The sequence below is a fragment of the Leuciscus leuciscus genome (assembly GCF_965113295.1).
Source record: "Leuciscus leuciscus genome assembly, chromosome: 24".
Lineage (NCBI taxonomy): Eukaryota > Metazoa > Chordata > Actinopteri > Cypriniformes > Leuciscidae > Leuciscus > Leuciscus leuciscus.
This window is the reverse complement of record NC_138723.1, coordinates 25,009,985-25,028,530: the sequence shown is the minus strand read 5'-3', so window position 1 is coordinate 25,028,530 and position 18,546 is coordinate 25,009,985. Positions and strand designations below refer to the sequence as shown.

The 18,546-nt window shown below is 37.5% G+C and overlaps 1 protein-coding gene across 1 annotated transcript in view; it reads right to left on the bottom strand.

The window, feature by feature from the left end:
• The window catches only part of kirrel3a (kirre like nephrin family adhesion molecule 3a), a 136,568-nt gene that overhangs the window by 56,804 nt on the left and 61,218 nt on the right, over positions 1–18,546 (bottom strand). The window lies entirely within an intron of this gene.

Here is an 18,546-nt window from a genome sequence, read left to right as displayed (position 1 = left end):
CACTGAAATCCTTAATAAAGTGCACTGACACACAGAGGTATGAGTAGGTGCCTCACAGTTAGTAAAGCTGAACATGACACTGCTGAGATCCACAAGACTGCAGCATCTGCACCATAAATCAGCTCGCGGCTCGCAGCCGAAGCTCCTCAAACTCCGCTCTCACTCTTAGAAACTCTTAGCAGGCAAAATAACTTCCCTGACGTCAAACTCCGCCAGTGCCGGATGACAGGCTCAGTGGTGCTCTGGAACGGACGCTCGCAGACGGCTGTTCACCTTGAAGTCTAATAGAATGAGCTACAAATGAAAAAGTGCCCTGAAGGAAAGCAGTCTTCAATACGGGAGGTGAAAAGTACGTGTTACCTTTCTCATTAAATTGCAGAGAGAGAGACAGACTGAGTTATTTTTTGCCATTCGGGAAAGCGGATAACAGCGTCAATAGAAAGCGAATTTGTATTTCTCTGAGAATATATTCACAGTATTCTCTGAGAAAAAAAACATCTTGCCCTCTCAAGTCTCTTTCCCTCACCTTTTTTGGTCTTTTAATGTGAAAACAGTTGACACATCAGAGAAACGGAGGAGCCTTGTGTGTCTCCCGAGACCACTTTGGTCGATTTTTGTCTTAAATTCAATAAAGTGCAGCTCTGCGAGGTGCATCTTTCATAAATAACGCTTGGCCTTCCACTGATGTGGCAGGACTTCTGCGGGACAGTGCTGTAACACAGCCGAGATGCCAAGCTTTTCTGCTCTCTCTGTATGCTGCGGCCTAATTTTGCTGTTTAAAGTTAACACCAATTCTCACACATGATCTTAGTTCTGTTAAAGTATAAAAAAAAACATTAAAGCTTAGCATTAAACTTATTTTGTTTGTCGAAACATGTTGAAGATGATGAAAGGTGTTCATAGCACAGCCCACAGGATCGTTGCACTTTAATAATGAAGTTTTCAGTTGTTTGTCATTACATTTAAATAGCACCTTGCTTCTGAGGTTTTACCTAATATTACTTGTGAGCAATACAAATAGACACAGGTGAGAAACTAAGCCTTGTTTACACCTGGTATTAAGATGAGTTTTGGTCGATCGGTCCTGATTTCTTCAAGGGGAGGGTCTATGGGTGGGTAAATGTATATACTTTTTCAGATCTTTCAATCTAATGGACAAAATAAACTGACGTAATTTACATATGAACGTGACAGTAAAAATATTTATACATTTCTTAAAAAAAAAGAAAAAAATTATATATATAACAATATTACTGTTTTTACTGTATTTTTGAACACATATATGCAGCAGTGCTGAGAATTAGAGACTCATTTCAGAAACATCAAATAATCTTAAGGAAACTTATGAACGGTAGTGTAACTGCACTTATCTGTGAAATAAAAAAAATACTTACTGTTATTTTATATTTAATTTTTTCATTTTAGTGAAGATTTTCACATACAATTCTCACTATAGTTCGTGAGTAAAACCAATATGCTTGTTGTATTCTAGTTGAGAACTTTCGAAAGACTTAAAGGGATACTCCACTTTAAAATGAAAATTCTGTCATCATATACTCACCCTCATTTTGTTTCAAACCTGTATGAATTTCTTTCTTCTGCTGAACAGAACAGGAAGATATTTAGAAGAATATCAGTAACCAGACAGTTTCTGGTCCCATTGACTTCCATAGTATATATTGTTTCCTACTATGTAAGTCAATGAGACCAGAAACTGTCTGGTTACTGACATTCTTCTAAATATCTTCCTTTCTGTTCAGCAGAAGAAAGAAATTCATACAGGTTTGAAACAACAAGAGGGTGAGTATATGATGACAGAATTTTCATTTTAAAGTGGAGTATCCCTTTAAGCCGTTTTTCCGCTGTCTGGCCAAAACGTTCTCGTTGCTTAATCATTTTATTCAGTGCAGATCTGACCCAGCTTTCGAAAGTAGTGTAGACGACAGGCGTAGCCGTAGCAAAAGTTAAGCGTTTTAAAACGAAAATGCACTGGTGTAAACAGGGCCTTCACCTTCATGGTGTTCATGACCCATATGATCATCATCAGAACTTATTTCCCTAAACCTCAACTGTCAAATCTCATTTGTGTTTATTCAAATATGGCACATGACAACAGATCAAGTTTGAGTAAGTACTGATAAGAGACTTATCAGTCTCAGTACAGACATAAAAGACTGATTTTATGGTGCTATTTTGACATGTTTAGAGGTTGTGTCCACCCTATTCACTATCATTGTATTGAAAAGAACACTGTAAACATGTAAACAATAATTATTGCATTTTTAAAAACTATTAATTCAAAGAACGATGGGGTAAGAGTCCAGAGAAGAGCATAGCCCATGATAACCACACTATTCAATGTTTTTGAGTTCCCTTGACATTTTAAACACTTATGAAACTGACAGTGCACGATGATGAAATGTCACAGACAGCCCCCCAGCAATGAAGTAATAAAAATATTCAAGGTTTACGAAAACCTGAAAATTTCATTTAAAGTTTATGTTAGAGAAGAGTGGAAATGTAAATATGATGCATCTGAAATAACTTCCAAAAGTGGCAGCGTTTAGAACAGCTTCTCACCTCTGATCTTGCTGAATATGTGAACGCTTTACAAAGATGTTGCCCAGACTTTCCCACATGCAGAGTAAAGACAATCACAACTAATGAACAGCACTGCCTTCAGAGCTTTTGTGTTGGACTCCGACTAATCACACAGTTAATAGAAAAGTTGAGTCTACATGCGTGTCAAAAGTCATCTGCAGAAACTTTGAACGAATGCAGAACAAGTGATACAGTGCTTTTGCAACTTAATGCATGACCTTAAAGTGCACTTTTGACTGGCCGAATCTAAGCGCATTTTATGTAAATTAAAGACCCACATGATCTTCTTCTAAAGGCCTGTTCACAGCAAGGGCGAATCTGGGCGATAACTATAACGATAAAGATATAGTTTTAACAACCGTTCTAAATGTAAAAGAATAGCAGAGTCCACACCACAACTATACCGTTAACGGCAAAGAAAAACAATATAATTGGAATCACTTTTACAAAAAAAAAAATTCCAGCTGATGAGTGATGAAAACATTGACAGAAATCAGAATCCATCCTTTTTTAAAGAGCTCGGGCATTTAAAGGGGTCATGACATGAGAAATAAAATTTGCCTTGATCTTTTGGCATATAAGAGATCTTTGTAGCATAAAAACATCCTGCAAGATACATAGCTTAAAATGTCCTCATTATAAACAAAAAAACTTGTTTGGATATTGTGGGATTAGTGACATCACACAGGCAAATACATTTGCATATGACTGCCTACAGAGAAAGACATTGATTAATAGAGTGACAGATCACTCTAAATTGTAATGTGGAGTCATGCATTTTCTGTAAAGCTGCTTTAAAACGATGTGTATTGTGAAAAGTGCTATACAAAAAAATGTGAATTGAATTGAATAGTTTACATCATCGCACCACTGACATTTTCCTAAACGAGATGCGAGCGTTGCGTCACGTTAAAAGCAAATAGAACCCATTATAATCACTGATTCGGTCTACACTAGATACAGTATGCAGATGCGCATAATGTTTCTGACGCGCTTGAGTCTGCCGATCAAGAGGACAAATGGAAGAGTAAAGGAACTTTTTCTTTGACATATCCTGTTTAACCCTCTGGGGTCGGCTGTCGCGCTCGCTTTTATTCTTATCAGTGCAAAAGAGACTCAAAATACTCTGTTGATTTTGATCTTACATATGAGTGTTGTACATCATATATATGTATATATATATATATATATATGTTGTTGTTGTTGTTGTTTTTGTCCTCGCATTCTTTCTTTTGTTACCCTCTCAGTGAGGGTAACACATGGGTTACCCTCTCATTTGGTCTCATTTGAAAGTTGCTTTGGATAAAAGCGTCTGCTAAATTACTAAATGTAAATGTAAATGTAAATGTAGTGACACACCTGAATGAAAGGCTCATTATGCAGCTCATTATGCGGGTAATTGTCTTCTCAGGTGTGAATTCCAGCATTATTCATGATCCTTCACGGCCCCACGCATATTGCCTTTCCAAACAAAAAGTGTCTTACAAAATTTTAATCAATGTATTATTTTATGTGAATGATTAGGCAGGATGATTTTCAGATAATTTTGAAGCAAAAACTCTAGGCGACAACATCCATTAGTCAAAAGTCTTGTGGACACATTTTTAGTATGTGTTTTGTGGCCTTTCAGGAACTTAAATGTTTTGTTTTTTCAATAACCATGCATAAACATTATTCTCTCAAAAATACAAACATGTACATACATGTTGCTCACATATTATGGTAGCCCTGTTTGTGCTAAATACAGTATAATGACACCTTTGCCATTAATATGTTTATAAGCAACTGAAAAAAGCACAAATGTCAGGGCATGTCAAAACATCTGAAGGACCCCAAAAACACCTTAGACCCCAGAGGGTTAAACAGCTCATTTGCTAATTTCTAAAGAGACTTCAGCATCTAGAACAAGTGGATGGTTTATGTTTAATGATGTAATGGATCGCTTCTGGGGATTATATGTTTGTTCGGAGCATTTGACTGCAGATTGTTTTGTAATGAAGAGTTTGCAAAAAAACTTCTGTTAACCTGTTAAGCTTCACCAGTGCGCGGACGCACTGAAGCGTTTTTTTTTTTTTTTTTTTTTTTAAGTTACTATCAGATTTAATGTTATACCTTGACAAACTATACATCATTAAAAAGATATAAGACTCAAGTTTCAGTATTTGACCACTATTGTATTCTGAGAAACTTATAGTGACAGTTACTTCTTAATTTGTGTCAGGAGTTATGAAATGAAAAAATGCTTCGATAGTCGCTCCCATTCAGAAAAAAAACTCTGATATATTGATATATTCTCATAGGTTTACATCAGATTTCTATAGACAGGAATAATATTTATTGAATTTATACCCAAATGCGCCGATGTAATCATTATGAGCGCTTGAAACTCTAATGTACTGTGTTTTCAATCCATACCAGCAGCCTGAGGGTGCTATATGCACAATAATAGTCCATATATGGAACATGAAGAAGAGCCATAATCATGTGACCTTCCAGGAAGTCCCGAACACATACACAGCTTACAGAGATCGCTGTATGCAGATAAAGACGTTTTGTAGACGATAAACATGATTGCAATGATATTTGATTTGCCTGTGTTCTTCGAGCCATGTCAGGTATTTTCATAATAATAGATTATATTTATAATGTAATGCTAATCGGTATAGACTTTATCATTGTGCAGAATACTATAAAATAATATATTTTCTGTCTGATTTTTTTATCTGAAGCCAAATTAGATCACAGAAGATTATTTAAAACACTTGACTTGCGTTATAAAGTAAGTTTGGAGCACAAACATGGTTTTAATCTCATATATTGTTGTGTATTGATGGTGTGCTAAGCTAACATGCTAGCTAGTCCTAGGTGCACCAGCCACAGGTCTAGCAGTTATTCTTTTATGATTTTTTTTCTTAATAGGAATGCTTACTGAAATGTTTCTTTATTCAAGAAGGGCATTTGATACAGTTTCAAACGTGAAGTTAGAACTTTGATAAAATAAATTAGGGATTGAAACTCTATGAATAGCCTGTGAATAGCCAGTTGTAAGTAACTATAATGCAGACAAAATAAATGCATATTTAGAGCCATAACCAGGCTGGAGAGGTGTGAATGTGTCCAGGAGAGACTGATTCTGAATGGGGCTCGTTTGCACCACAAAACAATAGAGACAATAGACTGAATGGATGCTTAGAAGATGAAGATTAGAAGATCAGTTGCATTTTAGAGTCTAATCAAAATAAAGTCATATGACATGATCTTGAAAAACATTTAACTAAATACAGAGTTTTAGACTTATCATCTTCAGATTTGTAAACATATCATGGTCAGACATATGGCTTTAGCTGCAGTGCATTTCTAGATTGCTACAGTGCCAACTTCAATTTTATTTTCATGAAGATGTTTCATAAAAATACATTTCTAATAACTTTACAAAACTTTGAAGCTATTTATAACTATTTGTTTCATTATGACAATAATTAATTCTACATTTACAATAAACTGCCAGCTGTCAGCTTTCAAATGAGTACAAAGGGTTCTTGAACTGTATCTGTTTCAGTTTGGGTATGTCATTTCTGGGGATTTTTCAAAAGTGGGGTTGCAGCTTAACAGGTTAACAGATAAAGAGGCCGAATGTATTGGATCTGACAGCAGCTGCATCACAAATGACAAGTAAACGATTTCATGATGCTTTGTCTGGAAATGATAAAATGATAATTGTTTTCAAAACATTATTGAAAGTGTTTTCAAAACACTTATGCATGTGCAACAGCGAGTGGGCATTGATAACTTTTTCTATGCAATGACGTTAGCCAATCATAACAGTTGCCGTTTACTGACAAGCCTTAAAGAGGTCTGGTCTGGACAGAGGTCTAAAAAAACTGATCATTTTTAGGCACAGGATTAGAATGAAGGTTGAAATGTTTTTTGTTTTTTTTTGTTTGTTTTTTCATATATATATATAACATTATAAGTGAACCCCAAGGAACATACTAGTATTATTAGTAAGTACTAGTACATATTAGTTATCATTATAGTTATCGTTCCTGGTGTAAACAGGGCTTAACAGATGCTAAACGATAAATACACCTCACCATCTCTATCCAACGTGTCACAAAATCTTTTGTTTATGAGACCCAGTAGTTGTGCATCATGAAAGCAGACCAATATCCACAGCAGGGGCTCTGGGAACCATGGACACCTCTAATGAGAGCCACAAATAGATAAATAAATCCAATCATTACATTCAGAGGTTTGGCGCATCCCTTCGCAGTGGGCAAAGCACCCCAAGTCAAATCTAGACAAATGAATTTTGTTATTGGATTCCTGTGGTTCCATTTCCTGGACACAGATTTAAATATCACTCCCAGAAGACGTCAATTCGGAGCGTAACAAAGGGAGAGAAAAACAGCATGCAGGCAGGGCATTGAACGCTGTCAGAGAAAAGAAACCAAGCGAGAATGTGAGTGAGAGCAAGATGACAGGATCAAGATGGCAAGATCAACATATAAGATTGATTGAGTTTATTGTAATACTGTCCAGGGTATCATTTCAAGAAGTCTGAATTGTCTGCCCTGTAGAAGCGAAGTAGCACACAGGATGCTAGCAGCACGTGATCTACTAAACCGCTTTGAAAAAAAAGAAAAGAAAAAAAAAACTTTTTGGGGGGGAGATTATTAAATATAATAATATTATTACGTTTTTAGAATAACTAGCACTGATAAATTGTGTACAATAAGAGCAGGGATATTTTTTTATTTATTAGCTATACATTATTAATTATTATTATACATTGAATAATACATTAATATTTAAAATACAAGAAAATATATAATTATAAAAATATGTATATTTTATAAATTTTTATATATGTATAAATACACTAGCATTCAAAAGTTTTTAAAGAAATGAATACTTCTATCAAGCAATGAAGGACTGAATTGATCAAAAGTGACAGTAAAGACTTGCATTGCTACAAAAAAACACAAATATTAAGCAGCACAAATGTTTCCAACACTGAATAATAAGAAACGTTTCTTGAGCAGCAAATCAGCATACTAGAATGATTTCTGATGGATCATGTGACGTTAGAGAGAGAGAGAGAGAGAGAGAGAGAGTAATGATTGCTGATGAATTGCGGACAATAAGACAAGGGACATTTACTATGAAAGTAAATAGGGTCAATCTTGATTGCCACTTGCCTTTTATGTTCATCCTGAACGAATCGGATCCGTGAAATAATTAGGATTTTATTAGGTGGATTTAGGATCTGTCTGAATATCTTACCTGTGGAAGAGCAGAAGCAGCTTTATTGAACTGTGGCTATGGAAGCTAAAGGGTCAGCTGAGAGGAGCAAAACGCCTGCAGTAAACAGTGTCAGCAATTTATGCCTGAGTGCTGCTGATGCTACAGCTCATTAAAAAAACGGCCCTCTAGCATCCTTACCACCTCCAGAGAGAAAGACAGAGAGAAAGAGAGGGAGAAATGGAAGAGCCTTTTTTGCAAGAGGCAATCAGCTCTGTTGTCTTGTTGTCAAAGGACTACTTTACCACAGTGCTTCAGCTGTGTTTAGAAATTGCGTGTCATAAGCCTCCAATGGTATGGTGAAATTGGTCAAAAGCCGAAGAAAACAAGATTGCTTTATTGTTATTCTTCGAACATTCCCATGCCTAACATCAGTGTGAGATGAGAAAAGCAAGCAGCTACCTGAGGTATAGAAACAGGTGGCTGATTAATCTAGTGTGCAACGGAATTATTACAAACGACTTTCTTCACGGTCCACAAAAAACGTGAGCTGTTAAAATTGCTCGGCATTATTGAGGATTATTCTGATTTTATAAAACGGTAGAAGGTTTGGTTTGTAATTTTTGAAAGAAGTCTCTTATGCTCACAAAGGCTGCGTTTATTTGATCAAGATCAAAATACAATACAAAATATTTTATTTTAATATATTATAAAATGTTATTTATTCCTGTGACTGCACAGCTGAATTTTCATTATCATTACTCCAATCTTCAGAGTCACATGATCTTTCAGAAATCATTATAATATGCTGACTTGGTGCTCAGTTATGATAAATTATTACTCAAACATTTTTAAATGTATTATCAATTTTGAAAACAGGTTTGCTGCTTACTAATTTTGTGTAAAGCGTGATACATTTTTTTAGGGTTCTTTGATGAACAAAGTTCAAAAGAACAGAATTTATTTGAAATAAAAAACTTCTGTCTGTTTTGATTGAGTGCATCTTGAATAAAAGTATTCATTTCTTTCTTAAAAATAATAAATAATAATAATTTGACATTGATATATATATATATATATGTTGTTCTAATCCTGTACTGGAAAATATAAACAAACCAAAACAATTTCTATAAAAAAAAATATGGAAGCATCATAAAGCATTACTTTCAGCTTTCACACAGCTGATCTGTCCTCCACAGGCCCACCAACAAAAATAAGGCTGTGACTTGTTCCGCTAAAGACTGCCTTGAAAGATTGGGAGTAGTTTTGGAAAATGCTGTGCAAAATTGCACTTGCTTTCGAGGATCGAGAGCTCTCCCATATCAGAAAATAGTTTCGGCAGGCCTGGCCATCACCACTCTAAGCAAAAGACATCGTGCACGACAGAAGTGGAACATGAATCACTTTGATTCCTGGATTGATTTCTCAACTGAGTCTTCAAAACTCACAAATTCAAAACCAAGCTGTTAGCCAAGAGAAATCAGAAGGCCTCCAATTCCACCCAGACCTCTCTGCTCTTCAAAAGATGGACATGGTTTGAATCTTTCTGCCACGAAATTCAATACCGCAGAAATCACTGCTCTGTGCATTGCATGACTTGGATTTGCCCAATGAAATAAACATAAATCTTCACAGTATTTATTGATCTTCATTATGAATTTGTATGATTGCTGAAGAAGCTTTTTTCTTAACTAACCTATACTTCAAAGCAATTACAAACTCTCAGTGCAACCTTGAAACACGAAAAGACACAAAGAATAATAAAGCCAAACCTGCTTTCAGATCTTTTTGCCTGGCTCAGGTTGATCGTGGCCTTGTTGGGAGGAAGACTGATTTCTACTGAAAGTTCACAATAATCAGTAATTATAGATCAGGAAAGGGTTTGTTTGTTGTTTGTTGAATTAAACATGCCTCAAGAGGTCAATTAACATGTTGAAAATATTTGATGTGCACCAATGTATACGGAAAGACTTCAAAAAGAGTCCATCAATACAGAAAACCAGACTGATCAACGACATGCACACACAAACACACCCTTCTGAGAAATATAAAAGTGTTTTCACTATGGATTGACAATCTGGAGTGACAGAGAAGAAGTTATTTCTTAGGGGAGATGATATCTTGTTTGGAGAACCAGATTAGGTTGTGTTGTGAAGATGATCAATTCTGTCAAGCTGCCTAATTCTCTTCTCTTGAAAACTCCTTTTAAAGAGGCCTTTTAAAGACCAATCTAAAGCCCGGTCATGCTGAGAAGCGGTCCACATATATGAATGTCAAATACTGTTCTAAAGGACAAAGGCACTTTCCATGAATACGTTACATTTTAAATGCAGATAGTTTTACTCACATCAAATGTCCCCCTTAAAATGGTGATTTCTGCCTGTCTCACCTCAGAGGTTTTGAATTGTTTGACTTCTAGTGTCGAACGAATTAAATCTTACAATAATTTAATTCAAATCATACAATCATTATTTAACTGTGTGCCACATTTTGCATTAAACACTACATTTCTTGAATTTCCTTATCATTTTTTAAGAACGGTGGAAAGACAAGTAAATAATAATAAAAATAATCAATTTTCTTATTCAATTTTCTAAATTATTATACAAATTATATAGACTACATTCCTCCAACTCAACCATTCAGTCCTGTCCCTGACATTTTAATAAGGAAAAGTGATCAAATATTTTAAAGATTAAACTGCCCATATGAAATTGAATTGGACTTCCTCGGATTTACTACCTAGTTGTGGTACCTACAGAATTATTGGCAGCCCTGGTAAATATTATCAAAGATGGCTATAAATTTTTTTTTTTTTTTTAAATCTAACCTTTCACTGAAGTAAAAGAATTGAAAGCGGGGGAGAAAACAGTTCTGATGTGCAGCAAAAAATTGTTGAGCTTCACAAAATAGAAAGTGGCTGTAGGAAAATTTCCATTTTCATCATCAGGGCAATAATTAAGAAGTTCCAATCAACTAATGATGTTACAAGTCTGCCTGGAAGAGGACGTGTGTCTATATTATCTTGATGCACAGCGAGGAGGAAAGACGAGAGTGGCCAAAGACTCTCCATGGATCACAGATAGAGAATTGCAGAGATTAGTTGAGTCTTGGGGTCAGATAGATGGCCTAAAATAATAATAATAATTCAAACAACCCCTACATCACCATAATTATGTTGTTTGGGAGAGTTTCAAGAAAAATCCTCCTCGCTCATACAAAAATAAACTCCAGCATATTCAGTTGTTACACACGACTGGAACTTCAAAAGGGACCTGGTTCTGTGGTCAGATGAAACTAAAGAAAGAGCTTTTTGGCAGCAAACCCACCAGATGGGTTTCATGCAAACAGGGATAAAAATACCCCTTGCCCTCGGTTAAATATACTGCTGGATCTTTTATGCTGTGGGCCTATTTTTTAGCTGGAGGTCATCTTGTTCAGATATATGGTATCATGTATTCTAGTAAATACCAACAGATAAAAAATCTAAACCTGATGGCCTCTGCTAGAAATATTTTGAAAACCATTTGGTGAATTGCAGAATTACAGGAAGGTACTGGCACAATTTCACCAGTAATAAGTCAGTCTGGTCACTAGGAACCTACCACAAGCTTTGGGACATGAAAGAAAAAAAAACTTGTTTTTTGTGAATTACAGTAGGCCTAATGTTTTTATAAAAAAAAACAAATTATGTACTGTGCATACAGGGAGCTATTGTCACAATTTCACCCATTGTAAGTCAGTCTGGTTAATAGGAATTACAACCTTTGAAACATGATAAAAAATAAATAAATAAATATTACAGAAATTTCCTAAAAAATACTTTGTTTACTATAAATACATGAAGGGAGGTATTGGACAAAAGTCACCTGTAGTAAGCCAGTCTACTACCAATACAACCAAGCTTTGGATTTTGAACATGTCTGTTTGAATGTTAAACGTTATTTTAATTAATATAAATTATACGTTTTAACAACTTGGAGGAAATGGCAGACGTTCCCTTAGGGATCATGCGCTGTGGTAGGCGTTAAAGCATTCTAGAGTATAAACATGCAGCTATAATGCACGTGTCTTTTTTTGGGATTAATAAATGTCGATATACAACTTTGGTTAGCTACATACTGTTAAAACTTGATATATTTTTTAGACTGCTGACTCTATAGAACAGTGGCATGGAAAACTAACTTTATCACGCTCCGAGAGCCCTCTAGTGGTCAGGAGCATTTCCGTTGTGTTGCGGCTTTATTTTGTTGTGTTGTACATTTTCCGTTGTGTTGTGGATTAATTTCGTTGTGTTGTACATTTTCCGTTGTTTTGTGGCTCATTTCCGTTGTGTTGTACATTTTCTGTTGTGTTGTGGATTAATTTCGTTGTGTTGTGAACTTATGTTTGCTTTTTAAATTTTGTTGTGTTGTGCACTACTGGGCCACCGTACAAACTCATCAGGCATTATAGGAGAAGACTCAGAGCTGTTATCTTGGATAGGCGGTTGCAAAAAGTATTGAATAAAAGGGTGCCAATAATTATGGCCAACGTGTTTTGGATAAAAACATTTATTTCATAATGTGATTTACAAATTTTTTTGTAGGTCTATTCATGGAAAAGTGCCAGATATCCAGGCTTCACTGGAAACCAGCTTCTGTCGAGAGTTGAACACTGAATTCCAAATTTGACGGCTCTTCAGACAGATAAGATCAAAACAGGTGAATCTGAACATCAAAGAGTACAAAATTAGACCAGGGTCTAAATTAAAAATTGTAATTTGAAACATTATGGTAATTTACGAAGCGTTCTCATATGCAAATCACACAGCAAACCGCTAGGCAAATGAGTCGTTCCGCTTAAGGAGTTAATGATTATGTGTTTGTGACATTTATTGCATCTTTATTTTCATGAAGAGTTTTTTTTTTTTTTTCTCTAGGAGGTTTATGTATTTATACAGTCTTACTGGCAATGCTAAGAACCAGCCCGGTGGTTTTGTTTGGCTGCAGTGGCATCTCAGGGAGCTCCAAATGCTCTTGTGTACGGTGAGGGCACGGTTGAATGTAAACTCAAGGCCTCCTGCACTCCTGCCTGATTCAGCCACCCCCTCTGCCCTGCGGGCTGCCCAGGGCAATAATCCTGCTGCCTGACACTCAAAGAGCTTCACGGGCTCCTGCTCCCTTCACCATTGGCTCCACATTCACTCACAGAACTCTAAAGCAGCCGCAAGGACACATCCACACATACATAAGCACACACACCGAGAACGAATTTAACACACGGCCTGGAACGCTGATTTGTTCTTTACATAGTTGATAATTGTCCTTAAATTATGAAGAGGGGGCGGGCGAGGTGAGGCGAGGACGTGTTAGAATCCTAAAGGAATTTGTCAGACTTTTGCTCGCAAATTACTTTTTAGGGCAGAGCAGAGGCTGGCAATTGTCACACACTGAGATGACAAGCGATAATTGCGGTTTTAACATTGCCGTAAAGCCAATCCAACGGAAAAAAATAAAAGAGACAGAATCTTACATTCTCATTAGCGTCAGTGTTTGGGCCCCAGTCCCGAACAAGCAGGGCAGCCCGAACACCAACATGGCTAATTACTGTGGGAACCTGGGACCACAAACTCTGAAGAACTGCCTCACCTCTAAGCAGCCGTGGAAACTTGAGCATTTCCAGTATACGTCTCCCGTATGGCACGGCACCTACTCCTAATAAAACACCAAATCCTCTGACAAGCAATTTCTCAAAGCACCTTTATGTCCGCAATTACTCACTGTGTGACATCTCGGCCCTCATATTGCATTAGCACATGGCTTGGCACCGTTGTGCGGCTCTGGGGAAAACAGAAAGGTGCATGGCAGCCTCAACTCATCATGCTGGGCTGTGTTCATATTCGATATGTATGAACTCTGAATCAGGTGCATGTTTTTTCCCCGGGAACCCATGCGCGCTCATTGTAGCATGTGATTCACGTTGCGACGTGTCTGACGTCCCCACCTGCCGGCCTGCCACTTAGGAAGGGCGAGTCGCACTGAATTACTTCAGCTCTGTGAAGTGCTGCTGCCCAGAGGAGGAATTCTACTTAAGCTCAGGATCGTGTGAATTACCGCACCAACAGTTTACTCACCACTACGTCACTCCAGCAGAACTAATGGAGCTAATCTGCGGTCTAAAGGTCGAGTCGGGGAAGATTACAGTGTAGTCTTGAACTGACAGCCTGACCTTATCATGACTAATGGCATTGTGCCTATCAACACCTGGCTGGAACAGCATGCTTTTACCTGAGTGCTATATTGTGAAAGAGATGATTGAGGTATTTATACTGGAAAGTGTGATTATCAGGTAAGGCAGGGGGTTCCAAACCCCTTTTTCCTCAGCCGAACCCCTTAAGCAACAGCCAAACTAGACTTTGAGCACACACAATTTACTGCAACACTGCAATCCTGCAAATTTAAAGTCTGAGTTCTTTAAATTCAGCAAGCAAGTCATGCAGAAACTTATAAATCTTCTATTGGTCACACATCTTCACATGATACACATTTTTCAGATTTCTCCAAACTTAAACTTTGTAATGCAGCAAAATGAAAAACTTTTTCACTTGAGCTTGCGTTTCCTGTTTCCTGCATTTGCATGCGTCAATGGAACGAAAAGTTTGCCACTCTGGAAAACTGTATTATAAGCTGCACGCGTGTAAATGAACACAGTGCCGTTCTTCAATCTGAAAAAACATGCAGTGCAAAAGACAATATACTTCAAGAAGTAGCCTTTGATTTGATTAAACACATTATTTAAGTTTTATTTTGAATAACTGCACTGACCCATTTGTTTATTTTATTGTTACATTCGATTTAATGAATTGGCTTTTCATTAACTCCCGAACCCCCATTTGGGAAACCCTATCAACGCTAAATGTTGCACACAAAATACACTGACAAACTGCTGGGCTGTTCAGAGGAAGCTGTGTTTGTGTATCCATATGGGAAAAGAGAAATTAAAACCGGGCTCCTCGAGTGCTCTGTTTTGTAAGATTCCGCTCAAATGTCAGTGGGGATGCGGTGGCAGGTTAAGTAATGTGTCCCTTGCAGCTAAAGCAGACAGGCAGTGACACTGCCATTGCTCTCCTGCACTCACCTGGCCCAGGCAGATTCATAACCCTGTGTCTAATGGAAATGTCAGAAGTAGCTTTTGAGCAACAGTTACGCGCCCCTCCCAGTGCGCACGCACATGCGACAGGCTGTGTCACAACCAGACTGCTCTCTCGTCTCTGACACACCATGTTGGTAGCAGCCCTGCCTTCACCCTCAATAAACAATCCCCGACAATGTGGGAACAGAGACCACCCGCCGCGAAAACAACGTGGGATTGAGCCTAGTTTTATCTCACGACTCAAAATAGCTTCCATCTCTGAAACCTTGCTCAGGTGCCCTGTCAGCTTCCTGCAATGCCGAACGGCTCGTAGAGAAAGAATTAATACAACAGCGTCTGAGTGGGTCACAATCAAAGCACACTTGCAAACACTGTTTGGGAATAAAGTTTGAGCCGCGCATTCACAGATGGAGCGGAACTCCCTGTGGACAGATACAGAAAGAGAGATGGGCTTTCTGCTGCTGGAATTCAGAATGACATTCATAGAAACATTTATATTTACAATCATTCACATATCCTGGATAATCCAGTGAATTCTTTCACTAACAGCATTCGCAGCACATTTAACTTCTGTAATGTGACAAGTATAAAATAAAATATTCAGTGGAAAAATTATGTGATTTTAATAATTTGTATGGGATTTAAGGAGAGGTGGTGAAACAGGCTAAAGCTACAGTACATGTTAAGTTAACTTTAGAATATCTAAAACCCGGTTGTTATCTCTGGCTGTTCTTTGTGAATCAAAAACCACACAGTGCAAAAGTGTAGTCTAATTCATGAACAAATTACTCAAATAAAGAGGTTATTTTATGGTGAATCAAAAACCAAAGTTTGCAAACAGTGCAGTGCCATTCACAAACAAATGTCTGTTATGAGCCGCAATTCTTTTTGAATCAGTCTGACAGACTCTCCACTGTTACTGAATCAACAAGTTATCATTACAAGAACATTGCATTATCATACACATTCATGTGTAAGAAAAATAAATGACAACTGAAATATACCTAACTGAATCAGAATCAAATCAAATCAGGAAATCAATACCCATAACTTAATAACAATGTCCACTGATTAACTGTGTGCAGTTAAGGCAATAAACCGTTTTGATGCCATGTTGTCTAAATATCATTCAAATGCAAAAATTATTTTACAGCCAAGCTTGTTCAGTTGGCCTGTGAGAACAACTCAGCTGCCAAACAAATCAGTGCAGCCCAGCAGATCCCTGATTTTAGGTTATGCAGGTGTCTGTGGAATTCAGTGTTGTTTGTGCAGGCTTGCGTGAGTCTTTTTTTTTCTTTTCTGTGTGTGCGCGTATGTATATGTGCCTGATGCGTGTGGAGTGATAGCAGGTGATTCAGAGCGAGAGAGAGAAAAAGAGACTGCACAGAAATTATAGCTCAGAACAGTCTCCAATTGCCATCAGGGACTTTGTAAGTCAGCAATTAGAAACACACATTTCTGTGATTAGTTGAAACTCAATGGGGCCAGCAATCATGTCACAGTGAATCCTGTCAGACGCACAATCTCTTCCACTCTCAGGTTAAAGAAAGGCCGCTAATCACAGCAGACCACACACACTGCACAAGACATTTTTACTTTTCTTTATATTGAGTTGGAAATAACTTAGCAAAAAAAAAAGTTGGGGTGGGGAGGGCAAAGTTTTTTTTTTTTTCTGCTGGTTTCATTTCTCAATGTCAAACATTCCTCTCGCAAAGCTCATGGGATGTTGAAGCAGGTTTTCTGTAGCCCTATAGCTGCTGGATGGTATTTTGAAGACATAGATCAGTTCTTGGCATGTTCCAGCTGAACATATGTCACAATCTGTCATTGTAGTCTTAGTTAATGCTGGTCCTGCGCCGTCAACGATGTTACTGAGGCTGTTTTTGGCTTTCCCAATACAGAAATCTGCTGAAAGATTTGACTGGAGCTGTAAGTCTGTTTACCGGTCCAAATGGGGGTTTCCGATAGGACGGGTGAAGGTCTCTGTGCGTTACTGTCTTTCCTTTTACGCAACACAACAAGATTAAATTAAATACATTTTCTCATATGTATTACCTCGTTCTTTCATCTGACTCCATAAATGAAAAAGGTTCTAATGATATCAGAGCATCATTAAATGTGAGCGAATGTTTGATTATTCTTTTTAACTCTTTACTTATATTTTACCCATTCATATTAGGAAGCTATGTCGCTCAGAGTTCCTCACGCCTTGTTTAACGCAGAGGTAATTGAATTTAATGTAACGTTTACTTCAGTAGAGGTATGGCCACTATTACAGATATAAGCTGACCAACATTACTTCTCTTATAATAGCTTTGGGTTGGCCATGCCATGGTTTCCCACGTACACTTATCTAAAGTAACATTAAATTAAAACAGAGGTAAGACAGACATAAATTTAGATTGGTCAAGCAGCATTTGCTGTACTAAACGGAAATTCACTTCTTGTCTTTGCAAAACCAAGTACACTTGAATTGGTGCCGAATATTAATCGTCACTAATCTGACATAGACTTGCGGTAACATATGAATCCATTTAATCTACTTGGGAAAACAATTACAGAGTCAGTCAGAATAAAATCAAATGTTTACAATTTATTGACCAGGTAATAATACAATAATTCAAAATCCAATTCATAGAATAAAATCATCAGTCAATCATATGTAATAACAACAATTCAGAAATCGAGAAATTGTAGAAATATTTAGCTGGCAACGAAAACTACACACAGCGATCATGTGGGAAGTCTACCTACAGACTCCTTGAACTTTTTGCCAATTTTCCTTATAAACCAAGATAATTGAATGTGCTTACCAAATGTCATTATAATTAGATTTTGGTCCCCTATTGAGGGGTTCACAACTGTGGGATCAGAATTTGTAATTGAATGGGTTCTTGATACCTGTAAGAGAATACTTATTTACATACAGGAGGTAGTTTAAATGGAGGATCTGCGGGAGGGCACACCTTTAAGGGGCACAACACATTTCTCATATTTTATAACTTCTGTTAGCTTTTCATTATGGCTGGGAGAGTGAGACAATTTAACCAGGCGCACTGAGACACTTTAAATGATATCAAACATGTATAGTTACTTTTTTTACACACTTAACATTGCATAGGTCTTCAGCGAGTTTTAGGTGAGGAGTAGCCTGGTTGACACCAGACCCTTCTCAGTTGTAACTGAGAGTGGGTCCGGGGAAGGTTCATTCACCGCCCTTTTCCAAAGGGGCGTCACCAACGGACTCCGCTCAAATGCCTCTGGGTGCAATTGGATAGATCTAAAACCAATCAGAGTGATCATCATCGTGTAAAGCCCGCCTCAACGTTTGTGATTGGTGCCTCGATTTGGAAAAATTGGAAATGGGCTTGAATGGGCTCTTGGCCAGATGGATTTGCAGAGAAAATCTCAAATTTTCCGGGGTTTTCCCAGGCTAGGTGAGGAGGAGAAGGGGGGAGCAGGGAGAGATGATGAGACTGTATAAGTGAGGTGTGAGCTGCACTCTGTGGTGCGTCTCGGATATTGCTATTACATATGCAAGAGAGAGTTCAAATGTTAATACTCAGG